The sequence below is a fragment of the Emys orbicularis genome, chromosome 5 (genome assembly GCF_028017835.1).
Source record: "Emys orbicularis isolate rEmyOrb1 chromosome 5, rEmyOrb1.hap1, whole genome shotgun sequence".
Lineage (NCBI taxonomy): Eukaryota > Metazoa > Chordata > Testudines > Emydidae > Emys > Emys orbicularis.
The window spans coordinates 146,095,305-146,119,352 of NC_088687.1; the positions used below are offsets into that span (position 1 = coordinate 146,095,305).

Below are 24,048 nucleotides of genomic sequence, written 5' to 3' on the forward strand. Positions count from 1 at the left end.
CCGGAGCCGAGGGTGAGCAGTCCAGGGGGCGGCCGGGCAGCAGGTACCGACCCCCCGCGGCACCGGACAGGGCCCCCTCTGCGGGGCGGGGCTCCCCTCCCCCTCTCTGTGGGGGCGGGGCAGGGAGATGGGGGGTTGGCGCTGGGATGGGGCAGCCCCCTGGGGAATGGGGGGGTGCCCCCTGGGGGAGTTGGTGCCAGGGCGGGGGGGGCTCCCCGCTGTGAGGGTTGGCGCTGGGATGGGGCAGCCCCCTGGGGAATGGGGGGGTGCCCCCTGGGGGCGGGGGGGTGCTCCCCTCTGTGGGGGTTGGCGCTGGGATGGGGCAGCACCCCGGGGAATGGGGGGGGGTGGCCCCTGGGGGCGGGGGGGCTCCCCTCTGTGAGGGTTGGCGCTGGGATGGGGCAGCCCCCTGGGGAATGGGGGGGTGCCCCCTGGGGGCGGGGGGGTGCTCCCCTCTGTGGGGGTTGGCGCTGGGATGGGGCAGCACCCCGGGGAATGGGGGGGGTGGCCCCTGGGGGCGGGGGGGCTCCCCTCTGTGAGGGTTGGCGCTGGGATGGGGCAGCCCCCTGGGGAATGGGGGGTGGCCCCTGGGGGAGTTGGTGCCAGGGCGGGGGGGGCTCCCCTCTGTGAGGGTTGGCGCTGGGATGGGGCAGCCCCCTGGGGAATGGGGGGTGGCCCCTGGGGGAGTTGGTGCCAGGGCGGGGGGGGGCTCCCCGCTGTGAGGGTTGGCGCTGGGATGGGGCAGCCCCCTGGGGAATGGGGGGTGGCCCCTGGCGGAGTTGGTGCCAGGGCGGGGAGGTTTCCTCTGTGAGGGTTGGCGCTGGGATGGGGCAGCCCCATGGGGGTGGCCCTGGGGGAGTTGGTGCCAGGGCGGGGGGGGCTCCCCTCTGTGAGGGTTGGCGCTGGGATGGGGCAGCCCCCTGGGGGTGGGGGTGGCTCCTGGGGGAGTTGGTGCCAGGGCGGGGGGGGGGGTTCCCCTGTGAGGGTTGGTGCTGGGATGGGGCAGCCCCCTGGGGGTGGGGGTGGCCCCTGGGGGAGTTGGTGCCAGGGCGGGGGGGCTCCCCTCTGTGAGGGTTGGTGCTGGGATGAGGCAGCCCCACCTCCCTGCCCCGGGTTGGTGCCAGGGCGGGGCACTGCAGAAGTTTCTCTTTGCAGCCGGTTTTCCTGTTGGCTGCTGATGTGGCCCTTGCAGCCCAGACCTGCCTTTTGTCTGAGGTTTAGTATTGATATTGCAGTGGTGCCTGGTTGGGCTCTGGCCCTGGCGGCCTGGGAGCTGCGCAGACACAGGGAGGAGGTGGGTTCCCGTCCCTACCCCATAGAGCTTTAAGGATTTGGTTTCTGTAGTGTAAAGAGGTCAAGTGCCAAGGAAATGAGCGAAGCTTAGCATTGCTCGGTACCCAGCTCACCCTGGCATTTCTGCGGGAAGGGGGCACCGTAACCCAGCAGGCGTTCTCTTTGCCTCCCTGTGGTGGTGAAGCTTAATCCATCTCTCTCGAAATCAGTGGGGCCATAAAATGCTTCAAGAAAAGAGTGAGGCTGAATCGCCCAATGCTTTGGCAGCTGTTCTCATTCCTAATCTGGTTCCCATATGATGAGGGGGCAGCACAGAAATCAGGAATTTTGCTAATGTTTTACTGTAAATTAAAAAAAATCCTCTCTTTAATAGGGATGTACTTAGCCTCCAGATCAGTGGTTCTCAAACTTTTGTACTGGTGACCCCTTTCACATAGCAAGTCTGAGTGTGACCCCCCCTTTATAAATTAAAAACACTTTTTTATATATTTAACACCATTATAAATGCTGGAGGCAAAGTGGAGTTTGGGATGGAGGTTGACAGCTCACATCCCCCCATGTAATAACCTCGTGACCTCCTGAGGGGTCCCGACCCCCAGTTTGAGAACCCCTGCTGTAGACCATGCTCTTTGAGGTGCTGTGTAGACATTAATAGAGCCTTGCATTTCCCCTATGAGGTAAGTAGGTGGCAGAGTTCCCATTTTATAGACAGGAAACCTCAGGCACAAAGAAGTGAAATAATTTCCCCATAGTGAGTTATCGGCATAGTTGGAATTACTCTGGAGTTCTGGGCTCCTAGCTCTCATCTGAGACCACAACCAGTGTGTGGTTAGAGACAATTCTGCTTTATTTAAACTTTATATTCCCCATTGATAAAGTTGCTAGGGATAACTGTATGAAAACAGGTTATTTGTTTATTAATTCATTTGCTTTCTGCCCCACCTGGAGACCCAAACATTAATAGTGGTGTTTATTCATTTGTAAAGCCCTTTCCACTTGTATGAGTGCTGTCCAGACAGCACTTTGATACAGTTCACACACATACAGCAGTGGCACTGTTAGAGGGATGTGGAAAGGTGTTTTCTTTCACCGTTTAGGAAAAGAAGTGCTAGTACAAATGTCAATGAATGAACTATTTCCACAATCTGGTAACAATTATTTCCACAGTAACAAGCAGGTGACCTATTTGTGGAAACACAGATTCTGTTTTTGTGCAGCTGTTCCTATCAGCAAACTTAAAAACAAATGAGAGCATATCCAGAAAGGCCAAAATACCCCCCGAGACTCGTACAGAAGCAGGATTGTTCTTAAACATAATGACACCTGCATAGAAGTTTTTAAAAAACACATTTTTTTTTTTCAGTTTAACTCAGATGCTGCTTGTTGCTACAATTTTTTAAAAATTTAGTGTAATTCACCTTTTTCCTTGGTGGGAGGCTTGCAACCTTCAACCTATCTAAGGCATGGAAGCAGGTTTCATTTTGCTGACTGTAGTTACATATTCTTTCAAACATCTTGCATTTGGTGATCAAGAACTCTGCAGTGTGTAATAAAATCACAAAAAAGCACAATCATTATGGATTGCCCATAGAAACCCAAATCTGACTATAGCATCTCTTGTACTAAAAGTATTCCAATTCATTTCACACTTATAACATCTCCAGAATGCTTTAAACAACAAACAGATTAAAGTTTAACATGCATCTGTGAAACATGTATAAAACACTTTTCCTGACACAGGTGTTGATTTAGAAAGCTTTATCTTTAGTGGTTTTGGGGCACTCTGTTATGATTACAACGTTCTAGAACTACAGATTTGCCTGCCTCCTGGTATGAAACTCTTCTAAGGGACAAAACACAAGATAATCCAAAACACAAGTCCTTGGCCCCACATCTTTGCCAGCATAAGTGAACTTTTACGTGTAGTCTAGACTTCCATCTGAAAGCATGTTCATAAGGAGGGAAAGCTTTAAAAGTGTGCTTTTTTTTTTTTAATGGGGTAAGCCTTCCTGGGGAGTGTATGTTGCCGGGGCAGAAGTTGAGGTACTGATCATTTGCTGCAGGGAAAAGTGTCATATTTTGAGGGCAGTAGCAAATCTGAGCCCTCGGATAATATCCCATCCGTACAAGTGGATATGTGCTCGTTGAAGCTCTTCATGCAAATCCCTGCTTTCTTATTGGCTATTGGTGTATAGTTTTGAGAAATACTTCTACAGGTATGGGTCAGTAACTGGACAGCAGCTTACTCCTCTGATTGGCTGAGAATTCTGCCAGTCAGATGTCCCCTAAGGCACAGGTTGGTTGGAGCTCTAGTTAGCCAATGGCATTGATTCCTCAATCCTGTGTATTTTTCTAAATACATCTGCTCTGTGCCAGACACTATCTTGGGCACAAGAACAAAATATAACACAATGCACAGTCAAACTGTAGAACCTGTTGCCGGGGGATGTTGTGAAGGTCAAAACTATAATGGGGTTCAGAAGAGCATTAGATACGTTCATGGAGGATAGGTCCATCAATAGCTATTAGCTAATGTGGTCAGGGATTCAACCCTGTGCTCTGAGTGTCCCTAGCTCAGATTGCCAGAAGCTGGCAGTGGATGACTGGGGATGGATCACTCAATAATTGCCCTGTTCTGTCCATTCCCTCTGAAGCACCTGGCATTGGCCACTGTCAGAAGACAGAATACTGGGCTAGATGGACCATTGGTCTGACGCAGTGTGGCCGTTCTTATGTGCTTAAGTAGGTGTCTGAAAGCCAGGTCTTTGATTAGCTCTGTAATTTAGTGTTAGTGTTGATATTTGGGCACTGGGTAAATACAGCAGTGCTTGTTGAGACAGTCATCCTAGCTCTGCCTCATTGTTATTGTCCAGTGTGTTTACTTCTGTGCTCAATGTAAGCTGTCATCTTTAAAAGACTTGATAAACATGAACCTCCACATGAGGTATTTGAATAGAAGCTGGTATTTGGTAACTCCTTTCGTACATAACGAGGTAGACGTTGCTGGTGCAGTCACGCTGTGAGCAGCTTTTCTGCACTCAGTGGTACCTCACCCTGGTACTGAGCATGAGAATGTTCCCTTATCCTCTAGCTTCCACGTGAACAGTCACTGGCAATGAGGAGAGGGGACCCTGGTGTAATGCTGGTCTGAAGGATGACACCTCTAACTGCAGCAGCTGGGGATGGCCCTTTGCTCTGGTGACATCGCTGGATCTTTGCCCAGGGCCTAGTGGGGACTTCTATCAGAGGTGAGGGATGGAGGCAGTAAGACAGCAGGCCTTCTGTGATACTAACGCAGGGAAGGAAGGAATGTCTCTTCCCTCCCCCCGTGCTCCGATAGAGAGAGAGAGCGCCCTTCCATGAGAGTCACAAACAAGCAGCCCTGAAGAGTGAGACTTGTTAAATGCACTGGTTCTTCAGCAGGAACTTGGAGTGGTGTAAGCTATCAGGATCTACAATAGCAGATCTTTGGGGGAGGCTGGTAGTGGCAGGCTCTCTTCTTTCCTATGTGCCTGTGCAGTGCCCATCACAATGGGGCCCTGATTCTGACCGGGCCTTTGAGGTGCTACTACCATACAGATATGACATAACACAAAGAGGGAAGGAGTCTCTGACTATTACCAAGTCGGTGGTGGCCTGCTTTCTCTCCTCCACCCTCCAGACCTCTCTTGTTTGCACTCTTCCTTGACAGAGCTCACTTCCATAGATTCCTTCCCTCAAAGCACACAGCTGAGAGGCCTGACTGCCTCCTATGCCCTTCTTTCTTCCTACCCCTCTGAGATACCTATGCACACCCTCTTCATCCTCCAGCACTTCTCTTGAGAGAGTCAGCCTCTGTAACCAATTCTTCCCAAAGACCTTGAATGGATGAGTCGGAGAGCAGAGAGCTCCCCTCCGCTTGCTTCATTGTCAGATGGATCGTTTTATCACGGCAAGCGAACGACCCTCATTTCTGAATGGAAAACTCGGCCTGATGATGCTCGTGTCTTGACATCAAAGATAAATGACTAATAGACACTGTCCCCAGTTAACTTGCATACTGCAGTCGTGTTGCGTAAATGCCATTACAGACCTTAAATCTCATTATTACAAATTAAATCTTTCCTCCAGATGGCTTTGATGGCAAGAAACAATTTCAATGGGACTCACTCCAGACTGAATCAGGCCATTTCATAATTGCAGTAAGCCACACAAGGATGTGTCAGCCTAGATAGTGCCCCTGATTGAATGGCTGCATTCTAGAACACTGCACCGACTACTAAGAGAAACTCCCAGTAGAGGGCTCTTTTTTCTGAGCCGAAATTCACTACTTTTTCCAATTCATTCAGGTGCAGCCCAGTAAATTCACTGAGCGTGTTTGGTGGAGTCCTGTAACATCACCTCATTTATTATGTAGGTGGGAGGGACAGTCTCAGACTAGGACATGGGCGATCTGGATTCCGTTTGGCTCTGCCAAAGGCTTGCCAGGTGATCTCGGACAAGTCATTTGTCACTCTCTGTACCTCAGTTCCCCCCACTTCACATAGGGTCAGTAATATTGACGCACTTCACATATGTTTGGGGAAGATTCATTGCTAAATGAAATGCAAAACACTTTAAGATCCTCTGCTGGAAAGGTCTAGCAGTGCCAAGTATAACTGGTTATTAGGAGGGAGGTCTCTGGAGCTATTGGTTTGGAGGTTTGGGCCTCCATTTGTGAGATGTCTGATGCATTATAAAGACCCAAATCCCCATGGGGACCTTTGGGTGCTGAATTGCAGGGGTTTCTGCATTTACCCTCCGAGGGCTTGGGAGGTCTGGATTAAACCATTCTAAAGAATAATATATGACCAAATGAGTCAGAACAGAAATAATTTAGAAAATACATGAGGATTATGATATACTCAGATATAAAATTAACCTTTAGCCACATCTCCCCTTCAGCATCCCGGTGAATGTTCTTCTCCATCTGTCTGTTTGGGTTGTTAAACGATTTGCGTGTATGTGTTAATGCTACAATGTGGGTGATTTCTTCTCGAGTTATATTGCTTCTCTTCCTAGGTCCCTCTATAAATGAGCCTTAATTTCAGTTTTTCAGTATTTTGAAGATAAAGAATAATGTTGCATGTCAGAAAACCAGCAATGCACTGAATGAGATGAGTTGAATTAAAAAATGTGTATTAATCATTCAGAGGGCAGAGGAAAATGACAGGAGTGTGGCTAATAGGTAAAAAGCAATTATGTTTTGACAGCAGTATCGTTTAAATCCAAATAAGGAAGGAACAGTGAAAACCTTTGTTTTGGTTGTTTTAAATCTTTGAGTTATAAGAGCAGAGTAGGCGTATTTTTAAAAGGGTTTACCCTTGATACAGTCAGAAACAATGAAGGTTACATGATATGTACAGTGTATAGATGGTTAAAGGCCAGAGCTATTGATGACTATGGAAAGGTGTTCAGCTGTGAAATAATGGGTGCGTTGTTTTGATGGAGATGATCTTGAGCTGAAATTGACTAACCTCCTCCTGTTACCAGACAGATGTAGCTTGGATGCAGCATCCTGTGTTCCTCGGTGTGTTGCTATGGTTACCTTTTCAATGAGGTGCTTCTGATAGATTGATTGCAATCTCGATCGCTTCAGTTTTAGCTAAACAGAAAAACGTGGAATGGGTGGCATAAGGAATAGAAAACAAAAATAACAACCTCATTGTCCTTCAGTGCTTGCAGTCTGGCTTTGTTGTTGCTCTGGCTGTTGCCGAAGTTGTGAAATGGTGCAGTTTGTCAGAGCGCAGACTCGCAGCACTCATCTGCAGGGTCCTAGTGCCAAGTGAATCAAGACTCATTTTAAGATGAAGTTGGGGTTTCCTGCAGTGAAGAAAGTACCTGACCTGATTGTCAGTATTGTAGCTAATAGCTAGGCCCTAACCTCTTGTGTTTTGGCTATTTGTAGGTCAGAGTTAGCAGTGATTTGCCTTAAGTATATTGTAACAAACTTTCCAGGAGTCAGCACAGCGACAGCAGAGGGAGCTGGGTTTTATTCTGGCTCATGCATCAACTATAGGGTTAATAAGCCCCATCTGCAGGGCCAAAGTTTGTCCTTACTTACACCTAAACATAGTTTTCAGAGGGGTGTAACTGAGGGCAGGCTTTAAATAGTATAGGATCATTGTATACATGTAACTGAAGGCAGAATCTGGCCTGCAGAGTCTTACTGTTTTTGAAGCATGAACAAGCAAGAACCCAGCTTGACTTTCAGGTCCCCAGGGGAGTTTGCAGGGCTGGCAGTTAGAAAAACCATCTTCTTGCTTGCAAATTGAGCAGACTTGATCTGGAGTCAGATTGACACAGTAAAGATGGAAACTCAGTGTTGTTTTTAGAATTGTTTTTCACACCAGCATCTCGCTGCAAGACTCCAAGCTGCTGAAAGGTCCGCAAGAGGTTTGACAAGTGCTGAAGCTATTTCAAGGGACCCCAATAGCGTGTTAAGCGTAACGTAGCCTGACAGAATTTTGCTGTTTGTTAATAAATTACGTTGACGCTTGTGGAGGTTCTTAAACTTTTTGCTCAGTTCAGCTGACTGAATTATTAGGTTGCTCTTATAATGTGCTAGCTGCTCTCTCCAGTGGACTCCCCATGTCCTGTGAGATTTTAAGGTTTGGTTTTTAGTTAAAAAGCTTTGGCTTTATTGTTGATATTTAGGGTAATATCTATGGCACTCTTCACTAGCATAGGGGCACCTCACATAGGTTGTTCTTGTAGTTGCTACGGGGATGTTCTATGACTGCAAATGTGGGGAAGTGCCTGAGAGGCGCTCACTCGCCATTTAAAATGTAGTCCGTGTTATGAAAAACGTCAGAACCTCTGTGGTGATGACTTTATCCTGGCAGTTCCCCTGTGAGGTTGGGTGAATAACATCCCCACGCTGCACCAGGGGAACAACTGAGTGACTGAGTCTGTGGCAGAGCTAAGAATAGACCCCACATGTCCACTGCCTTAACTACAAGACCAGTCGTCCTCTCACGTGAGCTAGTTAGTGATGGTCCAGTAATGACGACTCACATCTATAGCACTGGTGGAAAAACACCATTCGACATGGGTCTAGCCCAGGGGTCCCCAATGCGGTGCCCGTGGGCGCCATGGTGCCCGCCGGGGCGTCTAAGTACACCCGCATACTGGCTGGCGGATGAGCATCCGCCGAAATGCCGCTGACAATTGGCGGCATTTCGGCGGCGACGCCTCTGGATGACGCTGCTTGTCGGCAGCATTTCGGCGGCGACGCCTATTGACGTTGCCGCTTGTTGGTGGTATTTCGGCAGATGCTCATCCGCCGCCACGCTCCTCCGTGGCTCGTCGTCTGGCGGCCGCCAGACGAAAAAGGTTGGGGACCACTGGTCTAGCCGGATGACCTCCTGGCTGTGTTTGGGTCTCACTCCCCGGGAAGGAAGGGCTAGTGAGGTACAGTAGCCTGCTCCTCGTCTGAGGGGAGGATTCTGCCGCTGCTCGCCAGTGAACTGAGGAGCAGTCATGTCTATTCCCTTGTCAGTGCAGGATGATTCCCTACAGTATGTTTCTCTTATCGGCTTTCTCTAAGGTGCTTATTGCTGTGATAGTCTTCTATCCTATTTAGTGCTCCATTAAAAGACACCTGGCTAGATCCTGCTTCAGAAGTTAACTTCTTGACTCAAGGGAAACCTTGAATGCAGAGGGAAAATTCAAGACTGGTATCAAGACCATTGGACTTCAGTGTGCATAGGAAGTCTGGCAGAAATTAATCTCCCTAGCTGGTAGAACTATGGCTTTTGCCACCTACTCCTTTGTTAGAAAGGTGCAGAAGCTGTCAGTCATGTAGCAGTACTCCTGTTTGAACAGATTAAAGCAAGTCATGGTAGAAAACTCACCGAGTCAAGCACAGATGACCTCATTACTTTGTTCTGCCTTGAGTTTATCTAATTCAGTCATGAATGGTAATGTAAACCTATGTAGTAAATACATATTTTGACTTGGCTTTTAAGGATCATGGGAAAATATACCATAAAATACAAAATATTTGTATATTTCATACTTCATATCAAGCTCCCTGTAAATATCTGCAAAGCAACTCTGCTAGCCTCCAAATCTCTCCTTAAAACTCACCTCTGCCACGATGCCTGCAAAACGCAAGACAGTTGGCGTGCTGTTGACTGCTGCTTATTACACTTACCGTCTCACTGTTCCCTTGTGGGCCCCCCCAATCTGTATCCACATGCTGTCTCTGATTTTATACTTGGATTGCATGTTCTTTGGTGCGGCTGCCTTTGTGTGTGTGTGAGGTATGGCTGGGGCCTCTAGTTGTGTATTACAAAGAGTAAATATCACGCAAAATATCACAACGCCCTAAGCAGGGTTCTCCGAAGTTTTCATAGCGTAGCCCACATCTTAATACAGAAATGATCTTATGGACACTTCCTCTCCCAGAACTGAAGCCGGTGCAATATACAGTAGCCTGCTCATTAAACAGTGCCCTTTGCTGGAGCACCTGATGTCAGTACTCTTGTGATCTGCACTGGCTGATGGGGGGTTCCTGGGAATTCTGTTGATTGTGACCTATAGGCTGTAGAGCCCCAAAAGGCTTTTGAGACCTACCTGACATGGCTCACGCCCTGAGCAGCACTCGGGGAGCATGTTCTAGAGTCTCATGGAATGCATCCTGCACGCACTCTTCTCCTTTGAAACCAGGGCTGGCTAGCTCAAGCACCTACACTGGTCATGGAACAAGGCGGACTCTTCGGTGGCCATGATCCAGCCATTTAGGACTCTCTAGGTCAAAACAGCCATCTTTGGGAATGTCTGTACTGCAGTTGCTGGGTGGGATTGCAGCATGTGTAGACGTACCTGAGCTAGCATTAATCTAGCTAGCTTAGGTATTGGAGTAGTGAAACCACGGCAGCTTGAGATTCAGCATGGGCTGCCCTGGCATTCGCTGCTCTGGTTCCCGAGCGAGCTCAGCTTTGTCTACATGAACTGCGGTTGCAGTATAGACCTACCCAGGGACTCCATCCTAAAGCTAATTGGAGTCCGTGTGAACTACAGAGCAGCACCCATGCAGTGGGCGCTCTCTATGAAGCACTGCTTAAATGTATAGCATTGTTCTGCAATAATTTTCATTTCCAGCTGGTCCCTGTGCGAAGCACACTACAGCACTAATGTCTCAGAGTGACACAAGCATAGAGAGCTGTGGCAGTGTCAGCATCGGAAAGAAAAGGCTGTACGTGTTTGAGGTTCAAAGGGCGGGAGGAGTGCACCAGATCCCTGTACACACCCCTCCCTCAAAGGGCTGGGGAAAGTAGAACAGGGACTTCTAGTGTTGCAGCCAGCCCTTGGGAGCAGCAAGGGCTCTTAATACCTTTGTGTGCCCTGGGCAGGCCGCTGTATCAGCAGACTGCTGTCTACAATTTGAGTCTGGATGTTATTGTCTGACTGCCCCCCCTCCCTCCATCTCAATACCTCCTCTACCAGCTTTGCTCTTCCTGCTCCTTTCTCCCTTCCCCCTCAGTTCCCCTCTTTCCCCTTCCTTCCTTCCTTCCTTTTTTCCCACCACTCCCTTGCTCCTACCTACTCCTGCTAATGCCACAGACCTGGCCCCATAATAAAATTAAATAAAAGTAAGTTAATACCTTTTTTAAAGTTCTGGGGCTAACATACCATGTGCCAAAGATCACCCTGCTCACTTTGCATGTATGCTAGTCTCCCTTCTACTTCCATTTGTCTCCATCGTGTCGAGTTGGATTATGAGTTTTTGGAGCAGGGACTGTGTCTTCCTGAGTGTTTGTCGGGTGCCTAGCAAACCCCGATCAGGGCTGCTGTGCAGGACAGCTATAGAAACAAGTTTCTTGGCCACCGCAGCTACAGTTATGAACTATAGGTTTGACTCGGACACTTTCCTTAGTGATCCCAGCCAAGTTGTTCCAGATCCTTGCAGACTGCTCAGTAGCAGTGGACTGTCTCAATCATCTGTGGGAGGGCTCAGGTCTCGTAGCTAAGGAGATGGTCTCGGCTTGCCTATTGCAGGGGAAGTACTTGCAGTGACCAGCCTGAGTTGAAGGGAGTGGAGGGTCCCTTATGTATGTGTTGCAAGCATTTCCCGGCAGCCTTCCCTCGCTAGAGCATTTCTCTGCTGTGGGGATAGGCTCCGGCAGCAGGACACTACATCGCTCACAATAGGAGTATAGATGTGGGAGGCGCTGCTTGGGTGTGTAGAGAACCAGGGCCGGCTCCAAGCACCAGCAAAGCAAGCAGGTGCTTGGGGTGGCCAACGGAAAGGGGCAGCACGTCCGGCTCTTCGGCGGTGGGTCTCTCAGTCCCTCTCAGAGGGAAGGACCTGCCGCCGAATTGCCCCCAAAGAATGAAGCGGCGGCGGTAGAAGTGCCGATCGCGGCTTTCTTACCCCCCCCCCCCCCCCCGCTGCTTGGGGTGGCAAAAATGCTGGAGCCGGCCCTATAGAGAACTGTGTGGTATATTCCATAGGGTTCAGGCATGTAGAGTACGTGCTCCACGCTGGTCTAGTCCGCCTAAACCAAGTCTCACTGTCTACATACCTGTGCTAGCTGGGTGTGTAGTGCCACCGTAAGTGTAGATGTACCTACAGATAGGATGCTCCCCTAATGGAGTTACCTCTGGCGGTTGTTTTGCCTTAGCCACCAGTTGAACATTTTGTTGCTTCTGCCTGAGCAGTGTAACTGGTTAACATGGACTTATGGACGTCTTCCTGCCTCCCTGGGAAACCTCTGTTCCTGGCAGCTGCTCTTCTCTCTTTCTCAAGGTGCTCCGTGGGGCAAGGCAGGACAGTGTTGCTTATTAGCCAGCAGGCCTAACCAGGTGCTATGATTCCTGAACCGTCTCTGTTTTCAGACACCTCTATTCATGTTGCTTTTCTTCTTGTATTTCCCTCTTTCCTACAAGGAACAGAATCCTCTCCACGCTGATCCAGTTTTCCCTCCATGTAGCACTTTGGCTCTTGGGCTGGCTGGCTGGGTGTGTGTGTGAGCGAGAGAGAGAGATTGGGAGGTATTAAACTTTGGAATCTCTCAAGCCTCAGCTCTTGAGACACGTGCCTTTAAGTGGCAAAGACTTTCCATAAGTATGAGACACAGATGGCTCTGTTCTCATTCTTGACCTATTTCAATAGCTGTGGAATTTTTTCTCTTTGTGGCAGGATTTCAAGGGATTTTGTTGAAGGCTCATTTGGAAGCCGTCACTGCTGCTCACGTTCTAGTCATTTTGTGGTGTCACTGTTTAAGAGGCTCTGTCACAGAGGAGGCAGAACTTTGTGCTTACCCAGTCCCAGTCCTAGAACTCTAGAAATGAGAAACGAGTGCCCTCTTTGGTTCTGTGTAGTCTGTCCTACTAGGTGCCAAGGCAGAAGTGTTCCCTTCAGTGACCCAGAAGACGAGGCCTCCACCACTTCCCCTTTGTAAGATGGTATCTTTCAGCTTTTATTTTTAGATTTGGGGATTTAAAAATGGGCTGAAAATAGCAATTTGGGGGTTAACTGTGTTTTTGTTTTTCAAATAAGACACTTTCCTCCCAGGTTTTATATAAATATTTTCAGCTTTTATACGATGTTATCAAGGTCCCCGAGTAGCTATTAAAATGCATGATATAGTAGGAGCTATGTGTGCCTCCTATAAAACAGAAAGGAATGACCTGCCAACACTACATGGAGATGGCAGTGACATTGAATGGGTGACTAGTTTTATCTGTTTGGGTAGTTGGTTGACAACAGGAGGTTCTATGTCAAAAGTCTTACGTTGGATTGGCCTTGCATCGCTGGCATTGGAGCTTCAGAAGCCTCTGTCTGGGCAGTGGGATGTCTGTGTGACAACTAGGAGCTGAGTGTTCACCTCGGTAGTGATAACTCTTATTAAATGGATCAGAAACATGGCAATTAAAAGCAGCCAAGGAGCGGAAACCAAACAGTTGTCAGGATCAAAAGTTACAGTGTATTCTTAACAGTGTGGTCTGATTTTTGTCACAAATGAGGAGATATTTAGATGATCCCGGCAAGTTGCAATCTTGCAGCAGTTGAGAACAAGACGACTGCAGTAGCGGGGTCATGTCCAACGTGCAGAAGAATGTATGCTTTTACAGAAGGTTTATAGAGCTCAGATTGAAGGAAGAAGAGCAACAAAGTCAACTGTGAATGAGGTTGGAAGATGCAATTTTGAGGGATTTAAGAAACCGAAATCCTCCATGCTGACTCTTGCCAAAGGAAGAAGTCTTGCAAGGGACTATTAAAGATGGAAATCCATTCTACATGCCACTATGGCTACATCATAGCCATATGAATCTGCTGCTGCTGTTACTATGAGTGGAAATGCATCATTAGTTGGACAGTACAGTCATTGACAATGTGTGTTGTGCTGGTGAGAGTGGAACTGTGTGGGCTTGGTGAAGGCCTCCACACCAGCACTGTCAGCAGGCACTCAAGTGGCCCAGTGAAGGTGTAGGTCATGTTATTTGCAAGTTGATTGACAGATGCTGACCATTTGAGCAACTGGCTTTTTAATTGGACAATGCTGCAACACCTCAACAAAGTTGGGGGCTGGCTCCATGGGGAACTTTAAAAAGCAAAACAAAACAGCAGGATTTAACCTTCTATTTTAAATTTTGCTTGAAGGAAGTGAGAAAAGTGTGTGTATGTAGATATACCTATAATTATTTTTTGCTTTCAGGTCTAAATGTAAAGATAGTGCTTCAACTATTACTCCCTACAGTTGACCTTATTAGTAGAGAACTCTTCCTGATGTTCAGCCTGAGTTTTCCCTTTGCATAATTATATCTCATTACTTCTAGGAATCTAGGCATAACAGACTCAAATGTATGGACGTTAGAGAGAGAAGACTAGGTCTCATCTAGTTCTCGCTCAGTGGCCTGCCCAGGATTGTTCACTATTGTGCACTTTCTAGTTTTTTGCTTAGTCTGGCTTTAAATGTGCCGAGTGGCCTAAGAACGGCCATATTGGGTCAGACCAAAGGTCCATCTAGCCCAGTATCCTGTCTTCTGACAGTGGCTAATGCCAGGTGCTTCAGAGGGAGTGAACAGAACAGCTCTCCTCCTTCTGGGATGTGATTCTACAGTCAGAGCCCTTCACTGTCAAGATAGTTTTCCTGATATTTAGCCTAAATGTTACCTTTCTGGATTTTTGTCCCATCTTTTGTAGTTCTGCCCTGTCATATGTCTCTAGATAATTCCTCTCTCTGGTTGGGGTTTACGCCCTTCAAATATTTGCACACTCTGACCTTCACTTAGTAGTAGTTGTTCAGCCGAACAGCTCTGCCCATATTTAATTCTTTTAATCCTTCCTCATAGATCCGGCCCTGCTAGCCAACCCTTGTTTATTGCTCTTCTGTGCATTCTGAGGCCCAAAGGGGTTCAGCTGAGGCCAGGCAGTAACATCTGTACAGAGCCAGGTCTCCTGACTCTTAGTCCTGTGCTTTAGCTTTAAGAATTTAGTTAATTCTTAAATTAACGTCTTTGTTAAATCAGCCTAACTCCTGTGGCAGCCCACTGAGCTCCCCACCCAGCTCTGTATTGGATACTGCTAGTTTATCATTACTCTTTGTTAATGGTCTTTGGATCCATTATCACACCGTGTGACAATGCTTATGCTCCAGGCAATTTTGTTAAGTACCCAGATAATTCGGGAGTTATAGAATCCTCTGCACAGTTGTGGGGGTTGCACACTTCAGAATCATGCCAGCCATTTCCCTCCCAAGGTGGGCAAATTCGTGGCCCCTAGAGTCCTGGCTGAGCAGGGACCTTATGCCGCACTGGTGTACAGCACGCTACCTTCTCGCATTTCCTGTCCATTGCTGTAGACACTGGCAGTGCGACAGAGAGCAAAGAGGAGCTTCTCAGTTCAGTATTTGACGTGGAGGCAGAGAAAGGGGTTAGCCCTGGGAAGGGAGCCCTGTGTGCTGAGGAAAAGAACTCCTTGCAGGGGAGTGAGGTAATACTTTAACTTGGGATCCTACTCCCCATTCACAATACTGGAACCTGCCCCCAATGTCTGTCGAGTATGGTGCTGGGTGTTTTAAGTTTCCGTACTTCAAAGCCCGTATCCCACCCTCAAGCCCTGTAGTAATAATATTTACCCTTCTTTAGCACCTTTGCCTGAGGATTGCCAAGTGCTTTATAGGTACACCTCTACCCCGATATAATGTTGTCCTCAGGAGCCCAAAAAATCTTACCGCGTTATAGGTGAAACCACATTTTATCGAACTTGCTTTGATCTGCCGGAGTGCGCAGCCCCGCCCCCGCGGAGCGCTGTTTTACCACGTTCTATCCGAATTCGTGTTCTATCGGGTCACGTTCTATCGGGGTAGAGGTGTATTAAGATAATCACTCTCACAGGGTTCTGGTGACGCTATATCCTAGTGCAGCGGTTTTCAACCTTCTTTCATTTGTGGACTCCTAAAAAATTTCAAATGGAGGTGTGAACCCCTTTGGAAATCTAAACAAAGTCTGTAGTCCCCAGGTTGAAAACCACAGTTCTATGGTAACAACCACCTTTCGCAGACCCATTAGAGATCCCCCAAGGGTCTGCAGACCACAGGTTGAAAACCACTGTCCTAGTTAACAGGGATCTGAGACATCCAGAGGTGAAGTGACAAGACCAAGGACAGAGAGTAAATCTGTGGCTGAGCTGGGAACACAGCACTCTGGTATTCCCCATTCTCAGCCTTTGCCACAGAATAGTCCTCCTCAATCTTTGTGCCCTCTGAGATCCTTATTGAAAGGTGCTATAGATGTGTATAAAAACCAAATGCTCTCAAGAAATGCAAAACGTAAGGTTCCATTAGTAGCACTGGCTCAGCTGCATTGAATTTATAGAATAGTCTTGATTTTGTTTTCAGTATACAGTAACTTAACACTGTATGTGCAGTGTGGCAGAGTTGGTATTAGAGTCCTACTTTTTGCATTTACTGACTTTTTTATGGTCAGATTTGCAGTGTTATTGTTGCATTAACTTAAGTATTCCCAGCTAACGTCCTTGATATATTTTTTAAAGGGGCAAAGCAGTTGGAGGGAGAGAAAATAAGAATTCAAGCTATAGCATTATGGGAGTTATAAAGCTATTTAGAAAACTAAACACCTAATAGAAATTTGTGTATTATATTTAATCAAAAGTTTGCTTTTAATCGTAGTTGATTTTACATCTTGTTCAAATGGTACCTTTGACATCTAACCACCTGCAAAATGTAACCTTTTCAGCCATTTTTGAGCTAGTCACCTGCAAAAATGATTAGTTTAAAATAGGAAAAATGCTTTCTCTCTCCGCTAATCTAACTCAAACTTTCACATACCCAGAAAGACAACTCACTCTTTGGACTTGTGACCAAGCATGGAACCTTTCAGCCCAAAAGAAAACTTTGTCCAAAAGTTCTCAGTAAATGAAAAGTTGGAGGGTTAAAGTGAGAGCTATTTGCAAACTTAACTTCAGATTTTGTGGCAGATAATCTTCTTTACATGCTGTACAAGAGGTGGAGAGTATGCTTGTAAAATTTTCAGATGAAGCAAGCTGGGAGGGTTGCAGTCACTTTGGAGGACAGGATTACAACGCAAGACAGCCTTGACAAATTGGAGAACTGGGCTGAAATCAACGAAATGAAATTCAGTAAAGATAAGTGCAAAGTACTACACTTAGGAAGTTCAATCAAATACAAAATGGGGAATAACTGTGTAGGAGTAGTACTGCTGAAAAGGATCTGGAGGTTGTAGTGGATCACAAATTGAATGAGAGTCTACAATATGATGCAGTTGTGAAAAAGGCTAATATATTCTGGGATGTATTAACAGGAGTGTCGTATGTAAAACATGGGAGGTTCTTGTCCACTCTGCTTGGTACTGGTGATGCCTCAGCTGGAGTACTGTGCCCAGTTTGGGGTGCCACACTTTAAGAAAGGGGGGACAAATTGGAGAGAGCAACAAAAATGATAAAGGTTTAGAAAGTAAGACCTATGAGGAAATTTTTTTTAAAGGGAAATATTTAGTTTTGAGAAAAGGGGCAGGTGTGTCTTTAACTATGTGAAGGGCTGTTATAAAGAGGATGGTGATCAGTCGTTCTCCATGTCACTAAAGGTAGGACAAGAAGCAGTCGACGTAATCTGCACAAAGGGATATTTAGGTTAGATATTAAGAAAAACTTTTTGACTCCTAAGGATAGTTAAGTACTGGAACAGATTACCAAGGAGATTTTGGAACTGTGGAGTTGGAGGTTTTTAAGAACAGGTTAGACAAACATCTATCAGGGATGCTTTAGGGATACTTGGTCCTGCCTCAGCGCAGTGGGGTGGACATGACCTCTCAGGGTCCCTTCCAGTTCTACATTTCTGTAATTAGTATTTTCCATCAGAATCATGGAAATCAGAGATGGAATAGAGCCTGTTGGCCCATGTAGTCCGTGTCCTGGCCAAGGAAGGATTGGGACTTCCTCCTTTTAATTTTCTTTTCTGTAGTAGGCAGTGTATACAATCAGCTGCACCTACGTAGAACTCCTATCTCCCATCAGGAGCAGAAGGGTGAGAATTTAACAATCCAGATGTGCTGTGTTATGAGAGCAGGAGTGTGTTCGGACAGATCTGGGAATATGAACGGGATAAAGTTGAGGTAGTTTAGTGCAAGGTTGAGTTGCATCTGCCGAGTCAGTGCTGAGCACAGGGGAAGCTAGGGTCCTAGAGGCCTATTTCAAAGACTGCAGTGTGCGTGGGGGAAGGGGGTAAGAACTGGAGGATGATTACTGGAACTCTAGTGCAGCTGTGATGTCCTGAAATAATGAAGGAAAGCAGAGTGGAACACACTGGGAACCCCAGTTTTGCCAAAACCTCCCGTCAGGCATGTCCCCTCCTCCCCAGCCCCCGCTTGCTGTTTCACAGGCAGCAATTAATGCTGTAGGCAGCCCTGAAGAGAGAGGCTGATGACTTTAATTAGACATCTATTCAGATCAGCCATAGGAAGAGCAATTATTGATTTTTAAAATGCCTCATGATTAACTGTTTGGTCTCCACACCTGTGCTTCTGTCCCACCTAGGTTGCAGCATTGCTTAGTTTTTTAAGAATTTCGTTAAATCCTATAGTAAAGTGTAAGAATGTGTTTGGGCTGATGGCTCTGTAATTCTACTCTGTAAATAGCAAGATAGCTTTGCGTGTAGGATGGTCACTTTCAGCTTCATTTTCCTGTATATTCATTTTGAGACACTAGGGAAGCACTGGCAAGAGCTAGGCAGGAGGAGGCATGGATTGGATGTAGAGCAAACCTGAAGAGCCAGCAGCTCCGGCTGGGAAGGGAGGGGCAGAAAAGAGCAACTGAAAATATTTGGTTTTGAGTAAAATTCACGGCAACTCTGAATTCTTCATGTTGGGTATTTATCATCAGCTCCATGCAAGCAGGAATGCGGCTGGCCCTGTCTAGCGAGGAGCATATCACACAGCATATCCAGCGCTTCCCTCCAAAGCAGGACACGGCTGTGTTCCATGTAGATCCTTTTGGTGTTGGTCCGGAGAAGCTCATTGATATCATTTCATGGCTTTTGTGTCTCCAGTGCCCCAGTGCAGGCAGCTTGCCTTTTCTTTTCCACTTTCAAATAGGAAACTGTTTAGCATTAGGACCCAGTGGGCTGGCAAAATCTGTGACAAGAGTCTGGAGCAGCACTAGCGCAAAGTGAGTCTCCGTCAGCTGGGCTGGATTTTTGTATATCCATGTATTCAAGAATCCTCTAACAGAAAAGGGTTTTTTCCTCTGTGTGGCCAGACAGAGCGTGGCTTGGGGTGCGGGTATGGTTGAATCAGCTGGAACATAACAGCCAAATCCTTCCTGAATTACTACTAGCCATGAACTGAGACCATCATTTAAAACAAAAATCATTAAAATAGAGCAACGGCAGCATGGCCCAGAGCAAGAGACACACATACAGTCGGGTAAGTTGGGGGGCAGGGGACTGGACTTATTTACAAACTACTTGGATCTATTATGTCTACAATATATCTGAATGTTATCTGGTGCAATGAAGGTTATAGATATTTACTGTGAAATATAGATTGTTTACTATGCTGTTTCCATTTTCTGAATTGTGCATCCTGGCTATTAGCAATATCTCACTCGTTAATACATACTGGGGTGAGGGGGAGGATGGTGTGGATAAATAGCCTGAATTATATTGTTAGTCGTTCCATTTTGATTTAAATTAGTCTCTATTTCTTGTGAGTTATTGCTGATAATGTAATGAGGTGTCAGCTGAGCCTCCAGCGATGACAGAATCTTTCTAGTGCTTTTCAGCACAAAGATTCTGGGTTGTCGTTCCCCCCCCCCTTTGTTTTTTCCATCTGATTGTTTTCCAACTTGCATCGTGAGGTGCTGAAATGATTTTCAGATATTTGGAAGCCCAAGGTTTTACCAAATTGCCATTAAGCTTGGACTGTGAAGTCAGCAGTAGAACTTAAAATGAGCAATAGCCTTACAATGAGGCCTTTCTTTGGAGTTTCTTTCTTAGCCGGATTGTTCTTTTTCTCGACTCTAGTGGTATTCTGTCTGAGTCTCTAGGTGTTGGAGAGGCTGGGTTAGTGCATTTCCAGGCTTCTCTATTACTTGGTGCTTGCCAACTTGGCAAAGTGCTCTATAACTCAAGGTTAATCACAAACACTATCAGGCCATGGTTCTGTCTTCCTTCATCTTTGCAAACCCTGAGAAGAAAGAGACCTTTCTTATCACCTCAGGTTATGCTGAACTCATTTCAAACCTCCTTTAGGAAAAAGCACTGAAAGAATGCAGTGTGCAACTGCACTGGCTTCCCAGTAAAGAGCATTGTTCGGGAAGTTGACAACACAGCAAGGAATCATTGGTTGATTTTTGGTTTAACTTAAGAGTCTCTATAGTCAAAATGACTTGGTTGGTTTTGTTTCTTTGCTGTTACCCCTGGTTAGCTAGATGATAGAAGTAGCAGAGGCCATGGTGCATAGCGACTAAAGATGGTCACTTAGGGAATGTGTCTGAAAAGTTAAACTGCTTCAGAAATGGTGAAAGAATGTGGGTTGTGTGTGTGATATGCTGCTGTAGAACCCCTCTTTTTGACTAGGTCTCCTATGATTGTCCTCGGCTCTTGACAGCCAAGCCTTGGAGTACGTGCTGCTCACTAGCTTCCCGGAGTTTGGATTTTCTGAGATGTTCCGTCCCCGATCCATGGGGTGGCTCGGAGGCTTTCCCACTAGTGTTCTGTTAGCTGTGTTTAATTCCATTCGCTGGCGACGGCCAGGTGGGGTTTGTTTGGGTTTAAGTTAGTCAACATTAACTACGTTTTACTCGAACTACATGTTGAGATTCCAGTGTCAAGAGAACCAAATTTGTGAGAGCCCCTCTAGAGAGAGCTGGTTGGTTGTGGTACTTTCTCTCCTTGGGCATGGGGTTAGTGGTTTCAGCTTAGTATTTTTTCCATTTGCTGAGTTGACAAGTATTTGTGCCCTGTTTTCCCCTACCATAGTCTTCGAATCTCTTATTTAAAATTGCACTGCTTGCTTTTAGGTGTCAAACCAGAGTGAGTCCAGCACTGGAGTGGTGCTCGCACAGTAGGAGCTTTGTCACAGCAACGCCTTGCTAGTTCATCTACAAGTCTAACAGCAACAGATCCAGGCTGCTTAAGATTCTGTTAGATGAGACAGCAGCCGCCCGCATTGTGTCACTGGATGATGGGTCTGTTATTAATCCTTGAGTAATCGCCTTTGATGAGGACCGAATATGGCAGCACCAGATATTATATATTCAGTAATAACTAGCCTTACCGCAAACGAAGACTAGAATTATTTCTAGGTCTCTCCTTTTTCAAGTCCTCTTTAGCTACCTCTTAAAATCCTCTTAGCCTCAGATTTAACTTGCAGTCCTGAATCTCTTCATGGGAGACTTCCAGAGAAGTGCTGCTGTGTTCAAGGTTTGCCCCAAACTTTTGATCTATACTTTGAGTGACAGTTTAAGGGTGCAATTAGTCACCTCTGCATGTAGGGAGGTAACACTGTACGCCCACATGCTGTATGATCCTGGCTTCAAAACGTAACACACACATTTTGAGGGGGTTATGTGCCATGGTGAAACAAGGCTCTAAAATTGTTGTGTGCAGGCGACACATATTAGTGACCCAAATATTTGTGCTTAAATCATAAGTACGTTGAAATATATTCAGTTGGTATTTTTTAAACCAGTGTGCCAGTCTGTGTGTGTGTGTGTGTGTGTGTGTGTGTGTGTGTGATATATATAACTGACCTGGGGAGGAGCTGAACCGTTTTTCTGGGTGTGAAAAGTAATCTGTCCCATCCACAATTGCCTGAGACATCCAGCCTCCTACAGCACCCAAGATTTGAGGCAGAGTAGGGTGATGACTCTTGTAGGGCGAAGGAGTTTTGCAGGAATGCTGCACCTGGGAGGCTTTGAGCTAACCTGATGGTTCTGGAGCTTGGTGGGAACGGAGTAATGGGTTTCCGTATCAGCACATTTTCCAGAGCTTTGTCTCTTTTTAGAATGGCCTACTAGCTTACTCGCCTTTTTGACCACTGCTGTACATTGAGCTGATGTTATGATTGAGCTGTCCACAGTGATGTCTAGATACATTTCCTGAGGGGTTCTAACTAATTTAGAATCCATCAGTGTGCATGACTGGTTTAAATTATTCCTTCCAGTGCTCCTCACCTTGGATTGTCTGTGAATTCAATCGGTCTTTAGAATGTTCAGTTACTTGCTTTTGTTAGATCTTCCTAGAATTCCTCACAATCCTTTGTTGCCTTGACTTTGTAATTGGCAAATGTAACTAACCACTTTGCTCTACATCCCACCTTCCTGACTACCACCAGACCTATACCAGACATTCCCAGCCATGCATGGCACTATTGTTAGCCTATCCTAGAAGTTTAACTTACCAAAGGCCAGGCCTTCATTGTTCTAAGTCTATAGATCTATTACAATGGGTACTTCAGTCTGCTTGCAGCTAGTCAGTCACTGGCAGAAGGGGAACGCCCTGCCTCTGAAGTGCCTCCAGTTTGGTCTGCCCCCTCCGGCTCCCCCACTCTTCCCTGCTGCAGGGAAACTCCAGTCTTTATTCCACGTTTCTGACTGACCCCCCGTAACGGGTCAGTCCAATTCCCAGCTGCATCCCAGGGCTGTGTTTGCTCTTTGGGATTTGTCCCCGAGTTCTGCTTCCCCCGCTGAGGTGTTTGCAGTGGCTGGTTCCCTGCAGACTTCAGGGAGCGCTCCGGTGAGAAAAGCCAGAGGCCGAAAGATAAGGGGGGAACAAGAGACGGACCCTTGGAGAGTCTCAAGGCGGTTGACCAGCTCTGGGGGCAGAACGCATTCCCCTCCCTTAGCCCAGGGCCTGGTGGGTCACCTCTGCCCTAGGCAGTAAAGGAGACACATAGTATTGGAAAAGAACTGGCTGTGGGGCAAGCGCCCCCATCTCAGTATGGGGGGGGGTGTTAAACCAGAGGGGCAGCATGCCAGATGGAAAATTACACGGAGCCCCTATGGCTCGCACCAACAGATGGCAGAGCTCAGCTGTCTCCTCCCTCTCCGCCTCCCACTAGGCCATGGGTAGAGAGCACCGGCCACCTCATGGGCACGCCAGAGGTGAGTAAGGGCCAGCTCCCCCCTCCAGCTGCCATCTCTGTAACAGGGCTCCCGGCTGATAGCCCAGGCACCCCGTGGGAAAACAAAGCCAGCTGGCCCACCTAGCACTCCTGCAGTAGAGAGGGGCAGAGCTTCTGGGAAGTCCATTCTTGAACCCCACCTTCCTTGGGAGACCCAGAAAGGGGCCCGTGTTGGGGAGGGAAAAGAATAAGCCCAGCCTCTTTGAGAACAGGGTGATCACTGAGAGCTCAGCGACCTGAGCCCAGTTCATCCCCTCACTTTTTCCAAAGCAGGTTGATAGGGACAAACTCCCAAGGGGGAAGTAAAACCAGTGCTTGTTTCTCCTTCTAACCTCCACGGAGTGCAGTGTGGTGGATCAATGCAGAAAGACCAGGCGATAGACATGCTGATTCATGTGTGTGTGTGTCGCACCCGTGCATGTGTGTACATACATAAAGGGAATCTTCCGCCTTTGGAGAGGGGAGCCAGCAGTCCAGATCAGAGTTAGGGGGTTATATAATAATAGATAAACTATGTTCTATTAAAAATAACAAAAGAGAGGACGAACACTTTCCGTTTAGAATTCTGGGTACTGTGAAGCTATGCTGAGAAAGTCTGCCGTCACCTTGGACAAGCGGTAGCTGTGCATCCCTTCTGGTGTTCTCTTAGAAGTTGTAATAGACGGAGGGGGGTTTCCTGGCACACCTAGAAGACTGGAGCTGCTGCTGTGGGTTGCCACAACCTAACATCTGGGCTGTTCCCAGCATCTGTTGCAAGTTGCTGTGCATCACCAGCACTTCCTTTCCCCCGCAGCACCTGGCTATGGGGTGAAGAAGGGGGCAGCAGCCTAGTTATAGAAGAACAAGCCCTTGGCCCGTCCTTTACCCCTTCCTAGCCCCTGGCCTCCATTTCATAAAAGCAGGCGCTTTTTCGGTGTGCACCTGTCCAACTTCCAACCTGGAGTCACTGCCCCAGGTAAATGTGGCTACCTTCCCCGGTAGCCAAGGACTCTCCATTTCCAACATGGACAGTTTTTTACCTGCAAGTGGCCTCCTCACAGGCCACCAAGTGCAGGCAGTTGTTGCCTAAGCCCCCTCCTTTGGGCATAGATGTGGTTCTGGCCCTGGAAATCAGGCGCTCGG

At 47.2% G+C, this 24,048-nt stretch overlaps 1 protein-coding gene across 1 annotated transcript in view; it reads left to right on the plus strand.

Moving 5' to 3' along the window:
• DCTN1 (dynactin subunit 1) overlaps positions 1–24,048 on the plus strand; it is a 124,195-nt gene continuing 100,147 nt past the window's right edge. The window contains exon 1 of the mRNA XM_065404587.1: positions 1–43. The gene's annotated coding sequence lies outside the window, so the exon portion shown is untranslated. The remainder of the gene's footprint in view (positions 44–24,048) is intronic.